The 14,506-nt window shown below is 44.2% G+C and overlaps 1 pseudogene across 1 annotated transcript; it reads left to right on the top strand.

The window, feature by feature from the left end:
• The first annotated feature begins 707 nt into the window (after positions 1-707).
• Positions 708-12,795, top strand: LOC148869832 (enoyl-CoA delta isomerase 2, peroxisomal pseudogene; annotated as a pseudogene). Its single transcript, XR_016107260.1, has 2 exons — positions 708-944; positions 11,549-12,795. The product of XR_016107260.1 is annotated as an enoyl-CoA delta isomerase 2, peroxisomal pseudogene (transcript).
• The last annotated feature ends 1,711 nt before the right edge of the window (positions 12,796-14,506 follow it).

The raw sequence follows: 14,506 nt of genomic DNA on the forward strand, positions 1-14,506 counted from the left end.
ATGCCCTGACCGAACTCCCCCCTCGGGAGGTACTGAGTTCGGGTCTGCCGAGCCGGTTTTATCCTCCCCTCCGCCCGAGATTCCGGCACCCCCACCCGAGAGAACTAGTGGGGTTGACTTCGGAGGGGACGAGCTCCCTCAGCAGGGGGAGGCTCCCTGTAACCCTCTCCAGCCACGCCCTTACCCCCGGTTTCTAGTGGGGAAATGGGAAGGGGTGAACGATTACCTCATGGCTCATCGGAGGAGCCGAAAGGCAATTACTAATGATGAGGTCGCTCACTGGGGGAATATGGAGCCCGGGGACCTCGCCGCGTTCGCCTCCGCCCACTGCATGGTGGTAAGTGACTCCTTTCCCTTTTCTTCTCTCCTTTTTCTCCTTTCCGCTGTCCTCTGATCTTCTTTTCTGCCAGCAGGTGAATTCCGACATCCATGCCATGGCTCTCCAGATGCACGTCCATCGTATTGACGCCCTCGACCAGCGGGCTACTAACAAGAAGCTCCAGGGCGAGCTCCATCACACTCGCAAGGGGAGCGAGTCTCAAGAGCTGCTCGTCCACGACCAGGAGGCTCAAATCGCTCGGCTTTCTGAAGAGAGCATGCGTTACAGGGAGGAGTCATCGAGGATGGCAGCGGAGAGGGAGCTCCTCAGGCAGCAGGTGCGGGACTTGGAGTCCACTCTTCTAAATCGGACTCGAAACTTTGATCAGATGGTGGAGGCTGAACGAGAGAAAGCGGTATGGAATTTTAAAGACTGCCAGGAATACCACGACCTCCAGACGGAATATGGTTCGAGTTCGTACCGCTTTGGGTTTAAGCTTTGCCGGTGGCTGGTTCGGAAGAAGTTCTTCGGACTCAACCTCGACGACATCACTATGAAGGGTCTGTCTCCTGAGATGGCGGACCAAGCGGAGGAAGAGGAGCCTAACTCCCTAGAGGATGAGGAGGCAGATCCCTGAGGCAATGTTTCTCTGGACTTCTGGCAGCTTCCGGGTGCCATAAACCCGGTCTTTCAAAGGTTTTTGGTTGGGCGGTTGTGCCCTGTGATAGTCAGACTTTCCCGAGCTATTTAGCTCGGTTATTGCATTGTCATTTTTCTTTCTCTTTTTCATCTTTTTTTTTTTGAAATGATAATGAAAGTTCTCCCTTTTTTCTTCCAAGTATGATGGGCTCTTTGTATCTTTGCTAAGGCGATCTCAATACCCAAGCTATTAGAGCTACATACCCGAAGTAGGATTCCTCGATAATTGTTATCTCGAACTGTTCCTTAACTCATTTAAGGCATCTCTATGGTGCACGACAAAGCGATTACCATGTGTGCTTGAACTATGTGCTCGTCGGTTATTCTTTAGTTTGATCATCGTACTAGAACAAGCTATGTTTGGTGGGGTTTAAGCTTGAGCTGCTTACACTCCTCACTTGAACAAGCTATCATGGAGACGACAGGGTCTGATTGCGCTGAGATCGTGTTAGCTCAACATTTTTTCCCTTAGGCTCTAGGATTGACTTATGGTCTACTTTTGAAGTTTGCCCGTGCCTCAAAGGCGACCGGGTCTTATTACGCTGAGACCGTGTTAGCTCGGCATTTCGGCCCTTAAGCTTTGGGAGTGGCTCGTGGCATATTCAGTTGTTACAGATAGTATTGTCTTAAATTGACAATATTCCATGCTCGAGGTACTGGTTTCCCTTCGAGGGTCTCGAGCTCATACGTTCCTTCCCCGAGGACTCATTTTACTCGGTAAGGTCCTTCCCAGTTAGACCCAAGCTTTCCAGCGTCGGTCTAAAGTACCATAACCTTTCAAAGAACCAGGTCACCGACGCGGAGGTTTCACTTCTTGACCCTGGCGTTATAGTACCGAGCTACTCTCTGCTGGTAGGCTGCAGTCCTGACGTACGCGAGGTCCCTTACTTCGTCGAGTAGATCGAGGTTGGTACGAAGCTCATCTTCATTCGCCTGATCACTGTATGCTTCTAGTCGCAGCATAGGGACTTCAATCTCTGCAGGGATAACTGCTTCGGTACCGTAGGTGAGGTTAAAGGGTGTTTCTCCCATGGTTGTCTTCTCCGTGGTTTGGTAGGCCCATAGGACGCTAGGTAACTCATCTGCCCACAACCCTTTAGCCCGGTCCAGCCGTGCCTTCAGTCCGCGGAGGATGGCTCAATTCGTGACTTCTGTCTGACCGTTTGCTTGAGGGTGTGCGACTGAAGTGAAATTCTGTCGGATTCCCATGTCTTGGCACCAGTCTTGGAATTTGATGTCCTCGAACTGCTTGCCGTTGTCGGAAATCAATACCCGAGGTAACCCGAAGCGGCACACGATGTTCTTCCAAAAGAAGTTTTGGACGTTCCGTGCTGTGATCGTTACAAGGGGTTCAGCTTCTACCCACTTGGTGAAGTAGTCCGCTGCTACTACTAAGAACTTCCTCCCACCCGTTGCTGGCGGGAATGGCTCGAGTAGATCGATGCCCCATTGCGCAAAGGGCCACGGGCTGGTGAGATACTTGAGGTCAGCAGCGGGTTGGTGGTGAATATTGGCATGTCTTTGGCATTTGTCACATTTCCTAACGAGCTCGATGGCGCATACTTTCATTGTTGGCCAATAATATCCCTGTCGAAGTGCCTTCTGGGCGAGGGCCCTACCCCCTAAGTGTCCGCCACACAATCCCTCAGGAGTGTCGCGGAGTACAAGCTCGATTTTGGTAGGCCGCCCAGCTAGGGTAGTGGACTTCTCTTACGAAGTCAGCTGCGAGGAGCTTCTCGACCTCCTCGTCGACCACTTTCCAACGCTCTGGGGTTAAGTTGCTTTCTTCTGTCTAACGGGCCTAACTACAGGATCAGTATTCAGCTTATGAGTTACAAAGTCGGGGTCTATATCGGGCATCTCTGTCGCGAACCATGCAAAAATATCTAAATTTTGGAGTAAAAAGCTTACCAGTTCAGATCGTAGAGGTTCCTGGACGGAAGCACCAATCTAAAGCGTCCGAGTTGGGTCAGCTGCTGAGGTCGGGATTGCGACTGTTTCATCCATGGGCACGGCTCGTTCCTCGCTTTGCTCCGTAGGCTGCTCCAGTTCGAGGTCATCGGCCACCTTGGTCTTTCCCTTCAGGGCGGCGACGTAGCACTTGCAGGACTCGAGGGTGCTGCACCGTAGGACATGGATGATCGGCCGACCTATTATGGCATTGTAGGGGGAGGGGGTCGCGACCACCAGGAAGTCGTGTTTGAATCTGACCACGCAAGGCCATGTGCCGACTTCCACAGGTACGGTTATTTTCCCAAGGGGCCGGGCTTCTTCTCCGCTGAAGCCCACCAAAGCAGTGTCCACAGACTTCAAGTCGCTTCTTTGCAGCTGAAGCTGGTCGAACGCAACTTTAAAGAGGATGTCGGCCAAGCTGCCCGAGTCGACCAGTATGCGCCTAACCTCGAAGTCGTTGATTCTCAGCTTTATTATGAGTGCGTCATCGTGGGGGTAGTGGACCCCTCGCACGTCATCTTCTATGAAGAAAATTGGCTCTTCTGTCCTCGACCGCTTTGGAGGATCCTGCTCTTCCCGGGCGGCCTCACGAACTGACGTCCGGGCTGCTGCTGAAGTACAACTCGCAACAATTGAGCCTCCCACTATCATGTGGATGGTCCCCCAAACCGGCCTCTCTTCCGGAGGCTACCTCTATGGCCGTTCGGCCGACCTGCTGCTGGACTCGGGAGCATCCTTACCATGCTTTCCTTGCCGACCTGCTTTATTATTACTATTACTATTATCTACAAAATTTCTTAAATACCCGCGACGGATGAGCTCTTCAATCTCGTCGCGGAGGTTTTTACAATTTTCGGTACTATGACCGTGATCTCTATGAAAACTGTAGTACAGATTCTTATTTCTTTCATTGTGATTCCCCTTCAAACAGGGTGGCCACTTCACATACGGGGCGTCCTTGATCGCATCAGGATTTCGGCCCGCTTTGCGTTCAATGGGGTGTAATCAGTTCGATCCGCTACTGGAGCTCGAAACAACTGACATGGCTTTGCCCCTTGAGCTACATCTTTTTTCTTTCGATTGTCCCCTTGACTAGAAGGCTCTCCTTCCATTTTCCTCTTTTCAGGCGCTCCTTCACCCTTATGGTTGATCTCTTCCTCGGTGGCTATGAACCTGTCTGCGAGCTTAAGGAATTCGGTTATGGTCGTCGGTTGGTTGACGACCATGTGCCACTTGAACTCCCTATGTGTCACGCCTTTCTTGGCTGCTGCAAGGTGCACGGCAGGGTCCAAGCGCGGTATCTGCATACAAGCATCGTTGAACCGCTTGATGTAGCTCCAGATGGACTCTCCCTCTCTTTGCACTATGCTGAGGAGGCTCTCTTCAGTTCATGGACACCGCTTACTGGTGAGTGATGACGAAGTGGGATGTGAAGGCTTGTGCGAACTGCGCCCAACTTCTTATCGACCCAGGTGCCAAGTTCCAGTACCACGTACGGGCTGCTCCTCTAAAAGTGGTGGAGAAGGCCACACACATGCACGACTCGTTGGCTCTTGCCAAGTGCATCTGCGATTGGAAGGCATCTACGTGATCATTTGGGTCGAACAACTCGTCATACTTGTCAAGAGGGGGGAGCTTAAAGTCTTTAGGCATTGGGACTGCCAGAAGCTTGGGAGATAGAGGGGATTGAACTGAAAGGATGGAAGCCTTGACTTTGCCCGATCTTGCTTCTCCTTTGCCTCCAAGCTTGGACAGGTCGCGGGTGGCAGACCGGCGAGCTCAGCGGCGACGTCTCTACTTCTTGGCAGGCTCAGTATTAGTACTGCTCACTTCTGTGTTGTGTGGGATGGTGTGTGCAGAAAGTAGTTCGGGCCGCTGGTGATGACTGCGGACAGAAGGGTCCTGCTTAGAGCCTGCAGCCAGAATCTCGAACCGATTCTCCAAGAACAGGGCATCAGGCTTGGAGGGCTGAGACGATGTGGACTTGGCGAGCTGGGGTCCTTCCGACCTAACCTCTCGTGGCGAGGCCGGAGTGGCCGGCCTTTCCTGTCTGCTGCGGGAGGAGGCATGGATATTTGGAGGGTTCCGGGGGGCCTTCCCTTGGCGAGAAAGGTGCTCCTCTTGACGATGGAACCTAGCCTGCTGTGAGGCTAGGTGCCAAGGAGGGAGTTGCGATTGTTGAAGCTGAGGTTGCGGCAGCTGGGGAAATTGCTACTGATACTGGTACTGAGAGACCTGGTGCAGCACGTGCTATTGGTAGATCTGAAACTGTTGAAACTGTTGCATTTGAACCTGCATGGCCCGCATGCACTGCACCAAGTCTTCCATCTGGTTCAGGCTGACTTAGAGAAAGGCTTTTTGAAGTGTTTCCCACAGACGACACCAAATGATGTAGCGCGATCTGGTCACTCCTAGCTGGCACTCATGTGGCTCCTAGGAGATACTTGAGATGAGGAAGAAGAAGAATCCCTAGGGAGTTTACCCGGTGGGGATACTCCGATGCTTAAGTTAGTACTCTGAGGGGGAAGCAAAAGGAGACGAAGGCTAAGAGTGCAGATAGCACTTTCTCACTATATTCAAGAGATTAGAGGTTTTCAAGAAGAAGTTTCTCTTCTGCCCGGAGGGCTTTTATAGAGACACTCAGGTCAGATCGGGCATAACCGCCACTGGGCTCCTGCTACAGTCGTTACCTGCCAGGGCTGCGCAGGTGGCCGTTGTGGCGTGCGTCTCGCCCGGGTGAGTGACACGTTTCCAAAGTGACAGGCACGCCCTTTCCTGCTGTGAGACGTGGACGCAGACTGCCGAAAGGACTGGGACTGCGCCGTCAGTAAGGGATATGGCGCAGTCTGACCGGTACGGTCTGTTAGTCGGAAGCTTCCTGGGGAGTGCTCATGCGGTTCATTCGCAAGCTATTCTGTAGCGAGCTTGGAACACTCCAGGGTTACCCTTAGTAGAATTGGTCCTGGGGATGGCTTGTCCGCTTGGAAGCTCGGACGAGCTAATGACTTTAGCTCGCGAGTTAAAGTTGCCTCAGAGTATCTCTTCAAAGGTAGCTCGGGGAGCCCGGGGTTCGCACCGTGGCGAACTCCTTTTGTGAGCTACAATATAGCGAGCTGCTTCGTAGGCCCGTCACTTGGTCGTACCAGGCTACAACGCTGAGCTTTCGTTCGTGCTGAGTCAGTGTCCATGTGTCACCGTTTCATAGGCTGGGTCAAATCGTCCTCCATCAATTACTAATGTCCTCTTGTTGGTTCCTGAATAACCATTGTAAGTTCCTAATTTACTAGTGCGAATACTTGGGAAGAAATCCATGTCGTTGTAAGTTCCTAAATAACCTAAGGGCAATAACGGTAAAACTTGCTTTACATAGGCCATCAACTATGGTGTTATATGTAGTTGGAGATGGAGAAACATTGCTTAGGATCATATCGCAGAAGATTTTGTTAGCTTCTACCGATTGTCCAGTTTTAAAGAAACAGATCATCAAAATATTGTAACTCTATATGTTAAGAATGATATCATTTTGAAGCATTTCTTCAAACAAATTGAGACATAGTGGTAGTAAGCGATACCTGGTGGCACCGACAATCAAAGCATTGTAAGTAATGGCATCTGGGTTGATCCCAGCTTCCCTCATTCTATCAAGAATTGCGTATGATTCATCAACTCCAACTAATCGACAATAGGCCACAACTAGACCTATTCATAGGTCGGGCCGGATCGGGATCTAGTCGGGCTTTTGCTCTTTATTAACATAAATTTTTCAGGCCCGAGCCCGACCCTCATAAAAAGCCTGAAGCCTGGGCTCGAAGCCAAAGCCCGACTTGCGAGTCTGAGCGTCGGTGCCCTCTGAGGATTGAGAGAATGGTGTTTGCTGAGTTTGTTGATTCTTGCGAGTCTGAGAGTGAGAATAGAAACTGAGAAAGTGAGAAGATAGAATATGACAATAGTGTCGGCCAGAGAGAGAGATGATCTAGATCTTGTGGTGCCAGCCGCCGGTGCCTGAGTTCGCAGAATGAAAACAGTGCGCCTGGGTTTTGGTGGTGCCAGCTGGAGAGAGAATTGAGAAGATAGAAGACCTAGTTCTAAGAAGAGAGAGAACTGAGAATGAGAAGAAAGAAGATGAAAACGGTGCTGGTTGGAGAGAGAGAGATCACCGCCGAAGAGAGAGATGACTACTTCTGGTGGTGTCGGCTGCCGGTGACTGAGTTCGCAGGTGCAGTTGGGTTCGCCAGTTATGAGAGTTGAAAGGGAGAAATGAGAGCCGCTTCTAAGAGTGAGAGTGAAAAAATGGAATGAAAATAAAATTTTTAAGTTTTTAGGGTTAGGGTTAGGCAGTTTAGGAAAAGTCAAACTGGGACGGGCTTTTTTAACAAATCTCGAGCCCGGCCCATAAAATAATCGAACTCAGGCGTTTAGGCCCAAGGTCAAGCCCGCAGGCTAAAACACATGCTCAAGCCCGTTCGGGGGCCGGGCCAGGATGGGCCAGCCCGTTGGGCTACCCGGCCCATGAACAGGTCTAGCCACAACCAATTTATTATAGGTTACCACATCCGGGAGACACCGTCTAAGCAGAAATCCAAACCTGTATGAGATGAGAGCATTCCATATCAAACGGTACTAGAAAATGTAAGAATAACTAAAGAAAAGCATCCAAGCTTTTGGAACAAAAACAAAATTTGCCCTAACTTCTCTCTTTTTTTCAAATCGGTACTGGAAAAAACATCCAAAGCAAATTTCTATTCCTTGATAGTTTCTACATGACTTTTTTTTCATTTGTTTTCCTCATAGCTTCTTTCTAAGATCATATTTGGCCACATCAACAAATGTGATGTTACCTCCGTAATTCCATTTTTCAAATCAAAGTTGGTTTAAGACTTTAGGTACTGTAAGACTTGCCACGTTACAGTAGTAGTCATTCTTGTAGAAATAGAAGAAATATGGTATCGCCATGGAGGCTTCTCACCTATGGAGTGGGGTGGGGTCGGGTGGGATGAGTATGTGAGACCACTTTTTCCTTCTGTGTAAAAGAGTCAAAATCACTTATCAGGTTTACTATGAACAAACCAGTGATACAACAATATAATATGATGGTATCTATATTTTTAAAATGTGAATTAATAAAAAGTAAGTAGACCATATAACGCCTTTAATGTCATTTGTTTAAATTTTGATGTAACAAGTAAACATTTTCAAATACACTTTAGTTGGATTGTGTAGTTTAGGGAATTAAATGATATCCCTCAAACTAAGAGTTTACATCATCTTTAAAATCTATTTATTTTACTTTAATTTCCCAAGTCTCTATGCCCATCATCATAAACATCCTATTTTTATTTGGCCCTATTCATTTGTTGGTATTTAGCAAGGGGTAAGTTGGTTAAATAGGCAATTGACCACACATCTCTACATTCACATGTTACTATATTGGGTCCCACCGTAAGTCAAGATAACGGAGAGTACCTATTACCTCAACAACTAATACCCTCTTAGAGGGTGGGTAAGCAACTTACTCGTGCACTGATAATGTTCCTCCCTCCTACTTCTCTTTTTACTTGGTTAAATAACTTATATCACGCAAGAATATTGGAATCGAACTTACCCAGACAAGTTTTACTTAGGAAACATTTTCTTAGATAAACTCATTTACATAAGTAAGTTGAAACGAACGGAGCCAACTTAAGGTAAAAGACTCAAGCGTCCCTTGGCTTTTTCTCCAAAATATTAAAACTTCCACTCTCTTCTCAAATTGGACTAAGACCTCCCCCATCATATGACATTATTTGATAAAGACCTCCCCTCCATTAACAATCCATCAACATGTGGCTAAATTTTGTTAATTTTTTTCAAAAAACCAATATTGTGCCTCTTTTCATACAATTATATGAAGGAATCCTTGAACTGTGATTTCTCCCAATCTGAAGGTTGAAAAAATGAGTAGGATGTAATCTCATGAACAACAAGAGGACACAACACTGTTCATCTAGTTACATGTGACCCTCTTCTACCCAACTGCATGAGATAATCCAGTAGCCGTAGGACTTCACGGCTAATCCAGTTAGGCTTCCTTCATTCTTGGAATTGAGATGTGGAAGCATGGCCTTAGATTTATTAATATGTCCCCACCATGATGTCACCTTATCTCATTGAAGGTGGGGTTGTATCAAATTTTCAGTACATCACTTTGATTTCCTTGTTTCAATGCAACATTGTATCATAGCAAAAGTAGTACCAGACTGTGAACTGGGCTATATATCAGAATGGACACGCCAGTGAATTGATCATAAGGGTGGATAATAGATGGGTTAGGTTGAGTTGGGTAAGGGTTGAATATAAATCCACCATGACACATCATCAATCATTGTTAATGGGTCACAATCCACCCATATTTACCTACTTGACTCATTCATATTGACCCAATTAAGTCCACCTAAGTCCTAGCCCATGTCAAGTTGTGTTTTGGTTTGGTTCAAACTTTGGCTGCATTTGGATAAGTTTAGGATTTGTGCTTTTAAGGCCTAAACGCATAAAGCATCGATAGGCTTTGTGCTTTATGTCTTAAAAGTGATTTGGTTTTAATACTATAATGATTTTGAGAGAAATCCTTACCAATCTTGACAACTTGAATCTATTTGTTGGCCATGTAAAAGGATCGGGATTTGGTCTTAGAACAGGGTCTGAACAGCCATTGCAAACCTATATAACCAATTAAGAGTGAATGTTTCGGATAGGTTCTACTCAAAACCAAATGAAGCCTGCCTTGATTGGTCCATGGTGTAGCCAATTTGAAACCAAACTTGCATTGAAATAAATTCCCGAAAAAACTTTAATAATTTTAAGATTTAAACTCAAGCACTCATGGTTAAAATGACTCTCACTAAACCATTAAATCACTTTTTTATAATATTTTTCGGTCTATATTTTTATGTGTATGATAAATAATGTAAAAGATAATATTTACAAAATTTAAATAATAATAATAATGATGAATTTTAAATTATATATTGATATATCATGATAATTTACAAATTAAATTACTCAATTTAATCAATAAAGGTAGTAGTAGCAAATAGATCGGATCTGATTAGATTTGAATCAGGATATATTTGTATCTGTATCTAATCTGACACTATTCATGGCGGATTCCAATCCGATCGGATCTAATAGGCCTCAATCTGAATTCGAATCCTATCAATAAGTCAAATCTTCGGATTTGATATGATTTGACTTATTTTCTTTAAAATTTAATAAATTTTTAAAAGAAAAATAAAATATACCAATTTAAATAAAGAAAAGAAAACAAAAAATACAAGTATTTTTAATTATTTTCAACATATATATACATGTTTTTATAAAAAAGTAAATGATATAACAAATTTTAAAAAATGCAATATAAATAATAATATTTATAAATAAATAAATAACATATATATGTATTATATATAACATAAATCGGATCGGATAAGGGTGACCCAAATCCAATCCAATTTCTTATCAGATCCTATTATCCAATTTGAAGATTCAAATAAGGGTGATCCAAATTTGACCAAATAGGATTGAATCAGATCGGATCATCCGATCCATTTACACCCCTAATTGACATTCAGTTTTATAAATAATATGTTCTATTTTTTGAATTAAGGCTTGGTTTGGAAAGACTACAAATGCAAATATGTACAACATAAATATTACATACAAAATATAAGGTTTTGCATTTTACATATTTGCATTTGTACTCCCCTAAAGAAAATTTGATTCTAGAGATAAAACAATGGCAAAACCATCAAAATTGGGTAGGTTCAATGTTTGTCGTGGATCCAAAGTAAACCGACTTATAGTCCAGTTGAAATCACCTACCAACAAAACACTTTACAACACCATCCCAAGATGTCAAGACGATATAGCACGACACATCTCATCATAGACCGAGACCCACCATATAGTACCCGCCATGTGTACTCTCAAGTGTGTTGGAATGTATTTTGTTGATGGATCCAGATGTTGTAGGCACATTAGGTAATCACAATGAGTGAACATATAATATCTATGTGACACATATCCTAGTTAATGAGCCTTTCGGTTATATAGAAAAAGAACATTTGGACGAAAGACGCAATAAGTGGGATGTGTGTCACGTTCACTCATTCTACTTACATAGGTGCCCACTACATTCAGACCCTTGGTGGGTGGTGACCCCGACTTATCAGGATTCGTTATACAGGTTTTTACATACGTAGCAAAACATCTGGGGATTAGTGATTACGTGAGAACTGAATAACGAATAACGAAAGCACCTTGACGAAAGTACCTTGACGAAACGTAGCAAAACATCTGGGGATTAGTCTCGACAGTTGGAAACGTCGTGACGAAAGTAAACTCTCGTGAGTGGTGGCTTCCTTGAGAACTGGGAATGTTGACTACCCGCCAGACATTACCCAGAAAAAAACACCTACCTGTGGACTGAGACTTTTGGCCAGAATCGTTTCTCTCCGTCCAATACGCAGAATCTAAATCACAACCGTTGAAAAAATTATCCTCAGGAAAAGCATGGCTTTTCCGATTTCCACCCATAAATAGCTTGGCACAGAGAGTGAGAAACGACATGGGCGTGAAGAGAAGACGACGGCCACGTGCACGTTAGAAAAGCGCGGTAACAATTTCCTTCTAACTCTAATCGGTGACGATGAGCACCGGTTGAACCCCAACCTCATCGGCGAGATTCGGTCAGCTCTAAGCCAAGTCCGTGCACAGGCCAAGCGCGGTTCGGTCCTGATCACCACTGGCCAGGGTAAGTTCTTCTCCAATGGCTTCGATCTCGCTTGGGCTGAGTCCGCCGGGTCCGGGTCCAGCGGCTTCCTCCACCGGCTTCAGCACATGGGCGACGGTTTAAAGGCCATCATGGTTGACCTGCTCTCCCTCCCTATGCCCACTATAGCAGCCGTATCTGGGCACGCCGCTACTGCCGGATTCATGCTCGCGCTTAGCCACGACTACGTCTTGATGAGGAAAGACAGGGGGGTCCTTTACATGAGCGAGCTCGACATCGGGCTTACTCTTCCCGACTATTTCATAGCGCTGTTGAGAGAAAAGATCCAATCGCCGATGGTTCGGCGTGACGTGGTTCTGCATGCCGCGAAGGTGAAGGCCGAGGAGGCGATCAAAATGGGGATCATAGACTCGGCACACGATAGCGCGGCGGAGACTCTGGAGGCCGCACTGCGCATGGGTGAGAAATTGGCCTTGACCGCTAGGAAGTGGGATGGAGGGGTTTATGCCGAGATACGGAAGTCGTCGTTTCCGGAACTTTGTAGAGTGCTCGAGCCACAGAGTAAGACCATCGTCACACCACGCCTTTGATTGAAGAATAAAAGAAACTAAATAGAAAATCTCAGTGGTAGTTTCCGCCTCCGGCATTGCTTTGGTTCGTCACGCGTTTTTTTTTCAATATAGAATACAATTTGGGGATTTTACGATCCACTCCATTTCAGAATTTATAAATTTATCGTACAATTTGGATCAATATCAAGAGAGAAAAAGATGATAAATTCACGGAGGATGGTGTTTATAAGGAAGTTAGGCATAAATACATTTGGAAAAAAAAAAATCCCAATTCTGAGGTGGATTGATCGGTAAAAATCCCATATAATTTTGATGGATAGTCTTGGACCATTGATTGGATAACACAGTTTCGTCGTCTGGTAGCTGTTCCTTGTTGTTTGTGAATATTAAAGGGGTTTTTAAGTTTACGATTTTACTGTTTGGAAATATTTAAAGTTTTTTGTGGTGGAAGGAAATATTGAAAGTTGAGCTTGATTATGTAATAATTTGTGGGCTGACATAATTTTCAAATCTCATTAACACCAAAAAAAAAAAAAAAGGGAGAATGACGGTTCAGTCAGAATTTTGTGCATAGAGTGGGGTATTTGACATTTTAAATGCTTATGGATATGGAGTGGAATTAAGAAATATGCATTGGTCCTGTCCTTACCTTATTGAAAAATATTTCATTAAGTTTTCTACTTGCTACCATTCCCTTTTATACGTTTTTTTGTTTGACGATAAAGTGGGTGTTTGCAACAATATTTTAGAACCATCATTCACCCAGATGGTTGGACCGTTTGGCTTGGAAATCATTCAAGCAATCAATTTCGTTTTACCCTAAACCCGGTCTTTGATAAAAAACTGTTGAATTGGTCAATGATCTATTGAATCGAGCGGTTGAACTGTTGATCCATTTGACCCATTCATCAGTTTTTGGCCTTTTATTTTAATTTTTTGTTGGAAAGGGCCATCTGTTCGAACTGGACGATTAAACTATTAACCCAAAGTGGCTAGAATGATTCCAGTTCTAGGTCAATTTTTAAAACATCGGTTTGCAATGTAGCATTTTACAGGCATCCCATTTCTTAAGCATTTTTAATTTTATCTCAACTTTTTTTTTTTTGAAAAATACCTAAAAAATCTTGTTTGATGGAAATGCAGGCATTTAAAGTATTTTGACTTACTTTTATAACAATTTTATATACGAGTGAGCAAATGGGTAGTTTCTATTTGGAATGAATGGAACTGACATCAAATCAACCTTTAATTGGCCCTATTCAATTAGAGTAAGGTAAATTCTAAATTATTAGAATAGACTCCCAACTAAGTTGATTCTAGAGTTTAGGGATTTACCCTACCCAAATGGGTACCACCATTCAACCACATCACAATAATTACTCCACACCTACCATTATTGAAAGATGACAAATCACCCCAATTCCCTTCATATTTATATGGCGTATTGTTGAATTCAAAAATCAATATTTGTGTTATTATATGGAGGTATAATATGTTGCAATACTTTAAACATTGCCATCAATGGAGCATGGTGTACATGTGAGGCAAATTTGAGCCCTAGAAGATTAACTTGTATTATTAATATAGCATTCTGTTTGTCTTTTTCTATCGCACTAAGATTTCATTTTAAGGCCCCAGATTAAAAGAATTGAACCCTTTTTAGATTTGTCCGATCTGGATTCAGTTGGCTCGATATATTCTTACCACTCATCTTAAAATGTCTAAATAACCCAAATCTCAATCCCCAAATCCTCAAAACTCGTTATAGATCTCATCTGATACCCCTTGATTAGTTTACCAAAATACCCTTTAAACCAAATTCCCAAGATACCCTTGTTCCAGATTATCAAAATACCCTTTGAACAAATCCCCGTAACATTTTCCTCTTTTGAATTACCAAAATTACCCCTTTGACCAATTCCCGGATTGCCCTTGGCCTAATTTCCAAAATTGCCATCCTTCCAAAATCCCCCTAAATTTTCAAAATACCCTTTAATCAAAATTACCAAAATGCCCTTAACCAAAGTTACCCATTTTACCTCCTTTTGACCAATACCCAAAATACCGTCTCCCCTAAAATTACCAAAATATCCCTTCCCCTAAATTCCCAAATTACTCCAAGTTTCCAAAAATACCAAGTTACCCTTCTTTCCCCAATTTACCCCTTGAAGACACCAACCTAGTGAGATACCTCCC

The sequence above is a fragment of the Nelumbo lutea genome, chromosome 2 (genome assembly GCF_056320005.1).
Source record: "Nelumbo lutea isolate HS-2025 chromosome 2, American lotus-T2T, whole genome shotgun sequence".
NCBI classification, from domain to species: Eukaryota; Viridiplantae; Streptophyta; class Magnoliopsida; order Proteales; family Nelumbonaceae; genus Nelumbo; species Nelumbo lutea.